The sequence below is a fragment of the Sus scrofa genome, chromosome 8 (assembly GCF_000003025.6).
Source record: "Sus scrofa isolate TJ Tabasco breed Duroc chromosome 8, Sscrofa11.1, whole genome shotgun sequence".
NCBI classification, from domain to species: domain Eukaryota; kingdom Metazoa; phylum Chordata; class Mammalia; order Artiodactyla; family Suidae; genus Sus; species Sus scrofa.
The window spans coordinates 36,852,197-36,864,910 of NC_010450.4; the positions used below are offsets into that span (position 1 = coordinate 36,852,197).

The window sequence follows — 12,714 nt, forward strand, 5'->3', positions numbered from 1 at the left end:
TGGCTGGAAAATCACTCTCAACAGATTCCCGAAATGAAGTTGCAATTGATGCTTCTGAAGCCTGAGACCCTAGGGGACCACTGAGAACTAATACCCCTTCCATGTTCTCCTGCAGGCAGTGTCTTTCCTCAGTGAATTGTTCATACCTTGAATAGCATTCTTTTCTGTTACACATTTTTCTGCAGCAACAAAATATGCCTCTACTTTTTATTTTATTCTGTCCTCCTACACCTTTCAGAAAGTTTTAACTTTTTAACACTTTAACCTGCTTATTAATTTGATTTCCTCTCCAAAATAAAAAGGATTATTGCTATTTGCTGGAAATGAATACTTGCCTTCCTTTTAAGTCTTTTCTAGATATTAAGGTTTTTTTCTATTTTCCCCCTATTTTTTAAATTCCAGAATCATTCCTACCATCAGAGACAAAATCACTAAATTACTAAAAGCATCTAATATTTAAACAAATCTCTTCTCCTCCACTTCCCTGAGATAGATAATTCCACGAAAAAACTTTTCTCCCAACAGACTGATATCAAGCCCATCTAAGCTTAAACTTAACTCATGTTCTCACCTTGCTCCTTTCAATATGCCTTATCTTGCTGAGCCTTGTCTTGAGTCCTAATTCTTTTTTTTAATTCTCTTTGAAGTATAGTTGATTTACAATGTTGTGTTAGTTTCAAGTGTACAGCAACGTGATTGAGTTACACATACATATATATCTATTTTTTTCACATTGTTTTCTGCTAGAGGTTTATTACAGAATGTTGAGTATTTTAGTCCTAATTATTGAACATGCTCCTTCAAGGCACAAGCTATATCTCTACAAACCTACAAGGACTACATTACCTGAAAAATCACCTAATAATACTTTTCATATTCTACAGATCTTCCTAGATCTCTCATTCTTAAAGATTCTGTTCTCATGCAGTTTATACCATTTCTTATCTGTGATCTCTCCATAGTTTCCTGCTTCTTAACTCTCTTTGAAGGAGTCATTCCATTTTAAGATCTTACCTCTTTCTCCTTTTGATTAATTTGGGACCTGGGACCCCATCTCAGTCTAGTAACAGCTAACACCTCTCCCTTTTCCAAGATTCCGTCGCACAGTACTTAGATCCCCTTGAATCCTCATTTCTCTCTTATAGATGTCTATTTGAACTTCAAAGTGTTTTCTACATCATTTTTTCAATTCACTCCTTAATTTCTCAAGTTTTTTCTTCTAAAAAAAATTTATTTTCCTCCAGCTTATTTTTTTGTTTGTTTCCAGTCTTCCATTGTTCTATTATAACCCGAAGTATAAGTTTTAAATTACACTAACACCTGAAATTCCTAAGAAAAATCAAGGATTACAACTAAAGCACTCCAAACACCAGCTTTTTTGACTTGCCATTGTTTTTGCATTTTTTTGACTAGCCATTGTTTTTGCAATAATTTTATGGAACCGTTTCTTATCCTGAATTTTAGAAGAAGATATATGTTCTTTAGAGTAAGGTCCCCAATTTTTTTTTTTTATTTTGATAGCCATCAATCTCCTGTGGGTCGAGTCACAATTTGAATCTCAGCAGTGAAAAGTTATGGTCAGACTGTATGAAATTACCAAATTCAGAGTCACTTGCTATCAAAAGATGGGAGCAACCTTTAAGTGTACCGACAAGTCACATGACTCCTAGATTTGCCCCTCTAACATTCCCTCTTGACTCTGAAAGGGATTCAAAACAATATAAAAGATCAAAAAATTTCAACAGACTTTCTCTGCCACTAACCTAAGCTTGGCACTAAGTATGTCCTGTAGGTACTGCTGGAAATAGTAAAACACATTGAGACCTAAAAAAGGATAGTACATGAAAAGACTCTCTATAATAAAACCCTCAACTCAGGCAAGGCTATTTATAAAATAATCAGGTGTGCAGAGTTTAAGGTCATGTCGTTACCACTATTTGGCTAGGATATATTTTAAAAGGACATTTCTGGAAGTCTCTAAGTTCCCATTGTGGCTTAATGGTAACAAGCCCCACTAGCATCCATGACGATGCGGGTTCTATCCTTTGCTCAGTGGGCTAAAGTATCCGTCAGTGCTGAGCTGTGATGTAGGTCGCCGATGCGGCTACGCCACATGCTGTGGCTATGGTGTAGGCCAGCAACTGTAGCTCCAATACCACCCCTAGCCAGGGAACCTCCATATGCTGTAGATACAGCCCTTAAAAAAAAAAAAAATGGGTGTCTCAGTAGTCCTGGTCAGATTTTGCTTGCTGAGTCTCTCAAATGCCTGCCTTTGTTTACAAAGACTGCAGACTTTCCTCATGAGAAATGAGTGTTTGCTTATATAAAAACAGCCACTCGTCTATAGATAAAACCGCCATAAGCTGCAACAACCCACTACAGAGAATATGTGGTCAATACCTAGTCCAATACTGTCAAAGTTTAACACCTCCCACTGCCGCCATGCCATAAGCATGCCCGAAGTTTTACTCCATAAACACTCCACAACACAGAATTCTCTTTTTACGCTTTCTCTTTATACCCACTCTATATCCTAGATGTTGGAGTGTGAAAGGGTCCCTGGAAAGAAATGAAAAAAAAAAAAAAAAAGCAAGAAAATCAAAATATATCCTTACAACTTGCTAATAAACATGTTTAAGACTGTGGCTTACAACAGCAGACTTACTCATACGGAACTCCAGAATTAGACTTACCAAGGACAGACAAACGGCAGCCAACAGAAGAGAACGCAGAGGCAAATTCTGGACCTATCAACCTTACCGCCCGGAGAGGAGGAGTAAAATTGTGCACTTTAGGAACTGCTCCTCCCTAAGAGGAAAGGAAGGGGCGGGTCACACACGCCGACTTCCGCTTTCGGAACTGACCAATCAGATAGCTGATTTCCCCCTCCAGGGAGGAAGAAAAAGAGAAGCGTTACCCTTAGCCGCGTTTTTTATATGTCCCTCCAACTGAAGGAAACAGCTTTGGGACAAGGTGTTCCCGTTCCTCAACATAATGCAGTCTCTGCAGTCAGGATCTTTTCCTTCCTTGTTACTGCAGTCTTTTAACAAATTTACTGGTTCTATTACATCTTAAGCCCACTTGGTTACAAAGAAATTTTGAGATTTCCTGTAACCACAGTGTGAACTACAAATCCTATAGTGTATCTGACCTCTCCTAAGCAGTCCAGGTTAATTATGATAACCATGTAACTAATCTGCTTTACAAATTAGGACTCGAAAGGAAAGGGGGACAATAAAATTAAATTTTTTTGAGATTTTGTATTTGTGAATTTATAAAGAACACAATTCAAAATTCATTTTGTAAGAAAATTATTTATAAAAAATCACTATAAGCAAAAACTTTAAATTATCTTCATTATAATATGCACATTATTTTTTTATATATAATGATTTTTTTTTCCATTATAGCTGGTTTACAGTGTTTTGTCAATTTTCTACCTTACGGCATGGTGACCCAGTTACACATACATGTATACATTGTTTTTTTCTCACATTATCATGCTCCATCATAAGTGACCAGACATAGTAAATAATAATAATAATAATATGCACACTAAAAGTAACAGAATGAGAATTCTTGGGAGTGTTTATGTATTTTAAATAGTTTCAGCTTTTATTATCTGTAATACTGGGTCACTAGTATTTTTCTGAAGAATACATTTCTAATATGGTGTTATTTTCAATTTTTTTAATTGCAGAGGGTCTTCTCAAATATGTATTTTATGGTTGATGTATGGGAAATTTTGGCACCATTAATTTACTTTTCACTGTAGATGATAATTTAATTAAGGAGTTACCGCTATAGCTCAAAGGAAATGAATCTGACTAGTATCCTTGAGTATGCAGGTTCAATGCCTGGCCTTGCTCAGTGGGTTAAGGATCCATTGTTGCCATGAGCTGTGGTATTGGTTGCAATTGCGGTTCTGACCTGGCGTTGCACCCTCCAATTTGACCCCTAGCTTGGGAACCTCCATATGCCACGGGTATGACTCTAAAAAGACAAAAAAAAAAAAAAAAAAAAAAAAAAGGTAATTTAGGTAATTTAGTTAACAAAATAAACTCAGAGAAGTTATGCTAAATAGAAAATCTCATTTCTGTTTTTTCCTAAAATATGTAAATTTTCCAGTCCAAATATTTTCCCAAGTACTGTCTTTTTGCCTCTACTTAGAGTAACAATCTTCAGCAAACATTTGTATGAGACAAGCTTCATAAAAATAAGTTTTCCATTATTTATGATCTTTTGAAGTTTTTGCCAAATTTAGATGCTGCAAATTGGAAAGCATTTTAAAGTTCATTTTATTTCTCTAAGAATGTGAATTTATTCCATTATAAGAGAAGCTTCATCAAAAGATTCTTCTGTGGGTTAAGATATTCCAAGGTACAGTTGTAGAATTTCAAAATTAAATCTTATGCATAATTTAAAATCCATTTGAACTTGTTTAGGATATTCCTTGATTTTGTAGATGTAAATTTAAATATCTTCCTGTGTCACAAGCTTTTTTTCAATAAATGCAATCTGCAAAATCTGAACTTTATTAGCGTAGTTTTTTCAGTGTTTAATTAAAATTTCTAAATGATTTTAAAATAATACAATAAATTTTTATGAATTTTCTTTTAAAAAAGTAGTACCTTTGTAGGCCAAAATTTAAATTTAATTATATTTACAAAGTGTATGTTTAAAGAACTATTTAAAAAATCATATTTAGGAGCAAAGAAAGAAAAAAATGCTATTATGTTTGAATCTTTTTTTTTTTTTTCCTTTTTTGGGTACTCAGTTCTAATTTTATCACAAAAAGTTTTGTACTTTGCTTCATCAAACTGTTATATACAGTAGTACCTTGGTATCCACAGGGAATTGGTTCAAAGACTCCCTCCCTCAAAGGATACCAAAATTCACGAATACTCAAGTTCCTTATATCAATGCCACAGTATATGCAAATAACCTAAACTGCACATTCTCTCATATACTTTAAATCAACTCTAGATTACTTACAATATCTAATACAATGCAAATGCTATGTAAATAGTTGCCCATGCACTACAAATTTAAGTTTTGTATTTTGAAACTTTCTGGAATTTTTTTTTCAAATATTTTCAGTCTGTGATTGGTCGAATCTGTGCATGTGCAGATATTGATGGCAAACAGTATAAGGCAGATCCAGAGATATTGTAGGTTCATTTTCAGACCACTACAATAAAGCAACTATTGAAATAAATCATCACACAATTTTTTGGTTTCCTAGTGCATATAAAATTATGTTCACATTATGTTATAGTATACTAAATGTACAGTAGTATTACATCTAAATAAAACAATGTAAATACCTTAATTTAAAAATGTTTTATTACTAAAAAATGCTAACCATCATTAGAGCCTTCAATGGCATGGTAGTAACATCAAAGATCACCCATCACAAATCACCATAACAAATGTAATGATAAAGTTTGACCTATTCCAGAAATTACCGAAATGTGACACAGAGACATGAAGTGATCAAATGCTGTTTGAAAAATGGCCCCAATAGATTTGACAAAAGGAGAATTGCCACACACCTTCAATTTGTAAAACAAAAACAAACACAAACAAACAAAAAACAATGACCCCCCAAAAAAACATAGTATCTATAAAACACAATGAAGTGAAGCACAATAAAAATGAGGTATGTCTTCACATAACAATATTTCTGAAGTTTGGCAGTTACAGCTTATAAGTCATTTGTAGTTTGGATGCATTTATGAGTTATGTGCACACCACAGCCAATTCTGAGGACATTGTTATTCCATGTTTCTCCATAAGAATTTTTATATTTTACTATGACCATATGCCCTGCACAATGTAATTTCATTTTACTGCAAATAATTTTATTTCAAATATAATCCTTTTAACTTAATATTCACAAATATAGTAAAAACTTTACTTTTGAGGAATGAACTTTCAAGTTTTAATATGATTCCATAAGCTGAACAGGACAAAAAAAGAGCATTATATTTATATCTTTTTTTTTTTTTTTTTTTTTTTGTCTTTTTAAGGCTGCACCCGTGGCATACGGAGGTTCCCAGGCTAGGGGTCTAATCGGAACTATAGCTGCCAGCCTACACCACAGCCACAGCAATGCCAGATCCAGATCGGAGCCACATCTGCAACCTACACCACAGCTCATGGCAACACTGGATCGTTAACCCACTGAGCAAGGCCAGAGACCAAACCCGCAACCTCATGGTTCCTAGTCAGATTCATTTCCACTGCACCATGATGGGAACACCAAAAAGAGCATTAAAAGTTATTCAATTTATTTTCTATTTGAAACATTGGATAGCAACGATATTAAACTGGCCTTAAGTAACAGCCAACATCTCAACCTACATGAACTAGGAAACTTGGAATTAAAAATAAGAAAAATTAAGTAGATGAATACTCATTTACTCTAAAGGAAAAGATCTATTTCACAGTGTAATATGTACATGTACCTTCTTTAGCCATGTGTGCGATAATTTCTTATCTTCCAAGTCTACTTAAAATAACTACTAACCTTTGAAATAGGTGCTGATGATTCTTCTGCAAGTCTGTATCTTCTGGTTTTCATATGACATCGCTAATGTTCTCATGTTCAATATTAATAGTGACACTTACATTGTGCACCTTACATATTATTTATCAACTTTCTTAAAAACAGGTATTTAGTAATTAAAATCTTCTTAAACATATACTTTCCCTTTTTAAAAATAGTTCATTGCTCATGAAAAGGCTTATTGCAAAATTCAAAGTTTTATGAAATAATAAAATACTTATGTATCTATACAGTAAATACTAGAACAACTGTAGCAAGAACTTATATATTTACAATATATAGTAAATGACAAAACAACTATAACAAGAACATTAACCTACCATGCGTGAGCCAAGTAGATGACTTAAACCATTATCCAGGCATGTTCTGTGTGCCCTTAACTACAATGTTCCACTGAGCCCACATTTTGACATCTTAAGCCTGGAGACGCCCTGCCTCTCAAAGACCTGTGCTGGACCCATGCCACAGCTGTATGGCACCCGAATTGGGTAGCAGGGAAAACAGCATCAGGGAGTTTGCTCACCTTGACTTAAGACCAGACAGAGTTAGCTTCCCTAGCTATCCTGTGCTGTGTGTCCCAGACCACCTTGCTTTAGTAGTGAATGTCTTACATAATCAAAAGATGTTGGTTATGCTGGGTCTGGAAAGATCAGGGCCAGAGACAATCTATTGTTGGTTGTCTTTTGGTGTGACCATGTGCTAGAATTTTGTGTACTATACATGTTTCACACATTTCTAAATGAGATCATGGCAGAAGCCACAAGACTAACGCTAAGATCTAACAAATCCGCCCTGACTAATGCAAATATAAATAATGTTTTTTTCATCAATAATGAAAAATCTGAGATAATTTCTATATTGGACAAGATGCCAAGAAATAGGATATGCATTCTTTTGTGCGGCATGCTCTGTGAGCCTGACACCTTTGGAACTCTCCGGACAAGGAGTGGAAGCAAGTCCTCTTTGAGAAGATCTTCTCTAACCCAGCTGTGTACTTGTGTTTGCTTCCCTCCCTTTACAGTTATTTATAATTGCGCAGATTTTGTTTCCTTCAATCACAGAGCTTAACCTTGAAAGTGAAAAGGGGCAGACTGTGCTTACCTCTCCGTTTTTCACCATAACCCTCTCTCTTCTATCTCTGAATACTGACCACCTCACCCGCTTCTCAGTTTAGATCATACTCAGATCCACACTGGGGAGAAGGAGTGTTGGAACTCTCTAAAGAAAATTTTGTCAGTTGCCAGATTGGTTATTTTACTTTTGCTTTTTAGGGCCACACCCTCGGCATACAGAAGTTCCCAGGCTAGGGGTCAAATAGGACCTACAGCTGCCAGCCTACACCACAGCCACAGTAACATGGGATCGAGCCTCATTTGTGACCTATACCACAGCTCACAGCAATGCCAGATCCCTGACCCACTGGGTGAGGCGGAGACAGAACCTGCATCCTCATGGATGCTAGTCAGATTCATTTCTGCTGCACCACAATGGGAACTCCTTGGTTCATTTATTCATAATGCAATATGAATAAGAATTAAACTAGAGAGCTAGGTGGAAAGCAGTAGGTAAAGATGAGCAGTGCATGATATGGGTCTTGAGGAGGAATTTATGGAGATTTTTGGAGGTAGGCATATGGAAATAACTGGAATATAGAGAAATGGATGGCACATAAAAGGGGAATTTTAAGAAGTGTTCATTTGTATTATATGCATCCACTTCAAGGTGTTTAAGAAATCCAAGTGAATAAATTAATTTACTTCAAAATTGACCTCTGATTACTGTGCTATGATTCTATTCTATCACCATATGCAATTGTATGATTTCAATAGGATAAAAAATGGAGCAAACAATGGAATTTAGAAAAAAATGTCATAAAATAATGTCAAGAGATGATTCAGGTTTAAAATATTTATCTAACTATATTAGCATTTGGAAGATATGTGTTTAATCTGTGATACCAAGCTGCACAGTTTTACAGCTTGACCATCCACATGACTTTCTGAGAGACTCTCTACTTGATGCTTCCCAGCAGGTTTTTGTTTTTTTTTTTTTAAACTAACAGTTTGCAGGTTGTTTGACAGAACTGACATCTCCATTTATTTAGGTCATATGAACTGCTTGTCTATATTTGTGATACTGCACTTCAAAAGCCAATTTAAAAATTTCCTTGTTTCGAATTGCCACTCAACTGGCTCAACTGCCAGCTCATGAAGATCTGGAGTTAATTAGCTAAATAAGGGACAGTTAAGGGGATGGTGTAATAGCAACAGAAAGATCTCCACTGCACAATCCCAAAGCTCTGAGTCCCTGTACTTAATTGTGCTGCCATTTTTAGCTAAGGTTTAGGAAGAAGCCACCTTGCCCTGGTAATTCTTTTCCCTGAAACCTGAATGACCTCTAATTTTTACACCCTGCTGAGAGCAACATATGTGACCCAGTTCTCTCACAAGCTTGTTCCATGTGTTATAAATGTAGAGATAGGTGTTCTCTATGGAGTTTATTAAAAGACAAATGTTTCTTCCCCTAAGTCCTCTTCTCCAGATTGGTGTTTGACCATTAGGTAATGGCAGTGCACACAACAGCACACTAAATGGCACAGGTCAAAGGGGAATAATAATAGGGGAATAATAGTTCAGGTTATTTTTCATAGGCTGAAATTCTGTACTGATTATAAAGCTAAATATCCAAACACCATTTTTTAAATATCTCAGTGTAGAAAATCCAGGGCAAGTATATCTAAATGCCACAGAGATTATCAACTGCCAAGAAGTCATGACATGTTAGTATTCATTAAATAGGCCACTGAATAATTTTAATATACATAACAGGTTAAAAATGGCTACAAATCTTTTACCCTTCTCCCATTGAGAGGTAAGGTCCGAGCCCCTCTTCTTGAATATGAGAGGACTCTATTTTGACCTATAGACTATGGCACAAGCGATGTATTTCTGCCAGTTTGTAGGATGGACATTAATGGACTTATAGCTTCCACTCCCCATTTCTTGGAATGCTTGCTCTGGGGAAAGCTAGCTGCCCCACATGAGATCTGATTTATGAGACTACCATGCCATGAAAACCCCCAAGACAGTCTTGTACAGAGAGACATCCTCAGAGAGCCACCATGATTGTAGTCCTCTCAGTCTGGGCATCAGGTAGGTAAGCAAAAAAAAAAAAAAAAAAAAAAAAAATTCCTATGATACCACCCTCATCCATCCTTTGATTGCAACTGCATGAAAGATTCCAAATGAGAATCACTCATTTGATAAAAAAAAAAGACAACAAAAGAAAACAATAAATTGTTGTTTTACACCACCAAATGTTGGGGAGGGTTGTTAAACCCCAATAGATAACTGGGATAAAACTCAACATGTATCAAGTATTAATATGAGCCAGGTACTTTTCAAAATATATTTACATGAATCAACTCATTTAAACATCAAAACCACTCTTAAAATAATTATTTTTATTTGACAAATGGGAAAACTGAACAGCAGTGAGATTAAATGATATGCCTAATGTCACACTACTAAGTGATATACAAACCCAGAGCTCCTAGACCACTGCTATACCTCGAGGTAGTATACTGTCATCTTACATATCTCAGTTTGTGGTCTCCCATTTACAATACTGAGTGTGTGTGTGTGTGTGTGTGTGTGTGTGTGTGTGTGTGCGTGCGCGCACACTTACCTAATAATTTGTGCCGACATTCATCAAACTCATTGAAAATACTTTCAGCTTTATCATATCAGGTGGAAAGATGTATATAAACTATGAAGACACTATAAAGATTTGTGTGGCACAGTGGGTTAAGGACCCAACATTGCCTCTGTAAGAATGTGGGTTTGATCCTTGGCCTCACTGCTGTTGCTGTGCAATAGGTCAAAGCTGCAGCTCAGGTTCCACCCCTGGCCCAGGAAATTCCATAAGCCACAGGTGTGGCCATAAAAAGGAAAAAAAAAAAGATTAAATTTAAAAGTAAAATCAGTAGTATTAATACAAAGTTATATCTATATCATATACATATGTTTCCATTACTTATGTAGTAATAGACATGCTTCTTCTCTCAAATGAAAAAAAAAAAGAAAAGAAAAGAATCATTTGTCTATAAGCTCCTATCCATATATACATCATGAAGTCTTTTTTTTGGTCTTTTTGCCTTTTCTAGGGCCGCCCCCATGACATATGGAGGTTCCCAGGCTAGGGGTCGAATTGGAGCTGTAGCCGCTGGCCTACGCCACAGCCACAGCCAAGCGGGATCTGAGCCGCGTCTGCGACCTACACCACAGCAACACCGGATCCTTAACCCACTGAGCAAGGCTAGGGATCGAACCCGCAACCTCGTGGTTCCTAATCGGATTCGTTAACCACTGTGCCACAAGGGGAACTCCATATATCATGTAGTCTTAAGAGTAACATTGAAACATCAAAAGTAGGAGCTCCCATTGTGGTTCAGTGGTTAATGAATCCAACTAGGAACGATGAGGTTTCGGATTTGATCCCTGGCCTTACTCAGTGGGTTAAAGATCCGGCATTGCCCTGAGCTGTGGTGTAGGTCGCAGACGCGGCTCGGATCTGCGTTGCTGTGGCTCTGGCATAGGCCGGTGGCTACAGCTCTGATTCCACCCCTAGCCTGGGAACTTTCACATGCCGCGGGAGCGGCCCAAAAAAAGGCAAAAAGACAAAAAAAAAAAAAAAAAAAAAAAAAAGAGTAACATTGAAACATCAAAAGTAAAATAAAATACTAGATCACATGCAGTCTTTTCTTAAGCTTTCATAGCCAGGGGTAGTTAGAATTCCCAGACAGGAAGGTATGTTGATACAAGGAATATCCGATCACTTTATATATCACTTTTTAAATTAACAGTGTTAAATTTGGTTTTATACATCTTAGAGCCTCAGAGTATTTCTGCCCTCACTCTGTTTTCTATTTCCGTGGTTTCCTTTCTATCTTTAAATAAACCTCACATAACAATATAAAGATCAATTTGTATTCTAAGAAAGTCACTTCTTGCCAATCAGGCATCAGGTAGGAGAGATGGCTGACTTAATTTTATATTTATAGCCTCAAAACCAACAAGACTCAACACAAGTAGCTAGATGAACAACAATTTGATTGTCCACACTGCTAAACATCTATGTTTCTGTGTAAACAATTCAGAAATAAGAACACAACAAGCTTGAATATGCATCACGTTATACTAATTGAAAAAGACTCTTCTCATTCTGTTTTCTCCATTACCTACAGTTACTGCTGTGGCCGCAGGTTAACTTGTAATTGTATAAGATCAATTGAAAACCGATCTAAAAGTGGTGGAAAGGCATTCCTGCTTTGTAAATTATTTCATCTCATTCTACGCCTGGCCAACTTTAAAAACCATTATGGAACTTCTTTCAAAATACTTCTTACCACAGTTTCTAATTTTTTTCCCTCTCTCACCTCTTTGATAAGGTCCTTTTTTCCTCCTCTCACTAACAAAAGGTGTTTGGTACATGCTAGCATGCCATAAGCAACACACCAAAGTAAGATTTTCATAGAACAACAATGTAATGTCAACATTCTACTTCTGAAACCAGTGGAACCAATTCTATCCTACAATTACTTTATCAAAACATTTATTTCAAAACAGATTGTACTGTCTGAGTACGGCATGATTTTAACTCAAAGCATGACCTTAAAGCATGATCTTATCCAAGAATCACAAATGAGCACTTAAATGGCAAACAACAGTTTTCAAGGAGTATAAAAAGTTTTCAACCATGATATGAGGGTGAAGCTGAGCCTTTTAATTTTCCATAAATATTTTCTTACCAAATAACAAGAAGGAGAAAAAACAGTCAAGAACAGTAAAGCTATATTTATTATGTAACAAAAATATACAACCTTACAATAATTTTGAAATATGTAGGTCTGAATCTCTGTCCAGTTGCTACCAACTAAATGTCAGAATTGACTATAGAGCCATGATAATACCTTTAAAGACCATTAAAAATGGTTGTTTTGATTCTGCTGCGTGTAGCTGTCCAAACTGAACTACTCTCTGACATCATGCACAAAAATAAATCCAAAACAGAGTAAAGACTTAAATATAAGACCTGAAACCATAAAATTTCTAGAAGAAAACATAAGCAGAAAGATCTTTGAC

The 12,714-nt window shown here is 36.0% G+C and overlaps 1 protein-coding gene across 2 annotated transcripts in view; it reads right to left on the minus strand.

Moving 5' to 3' along the window:
* Positions 1-3,980, minus strand: part of LOC100517408 (cytochrome c oxidase subunit 7B2, mitochondrial) — a 119,944-nt gene extending 115,964 nt beyond the window's left edge. For both annotated transcript variants that reach the window (XM_021101167.1, XM_021101168.1), the window contains exon 1: positions 2,694-3,980. The gene's annotated coding sequence lies outside the window, so the exon portion shown is untranslated. The remainder of the gene's footprint in view (positions 1-2,693) is intronic.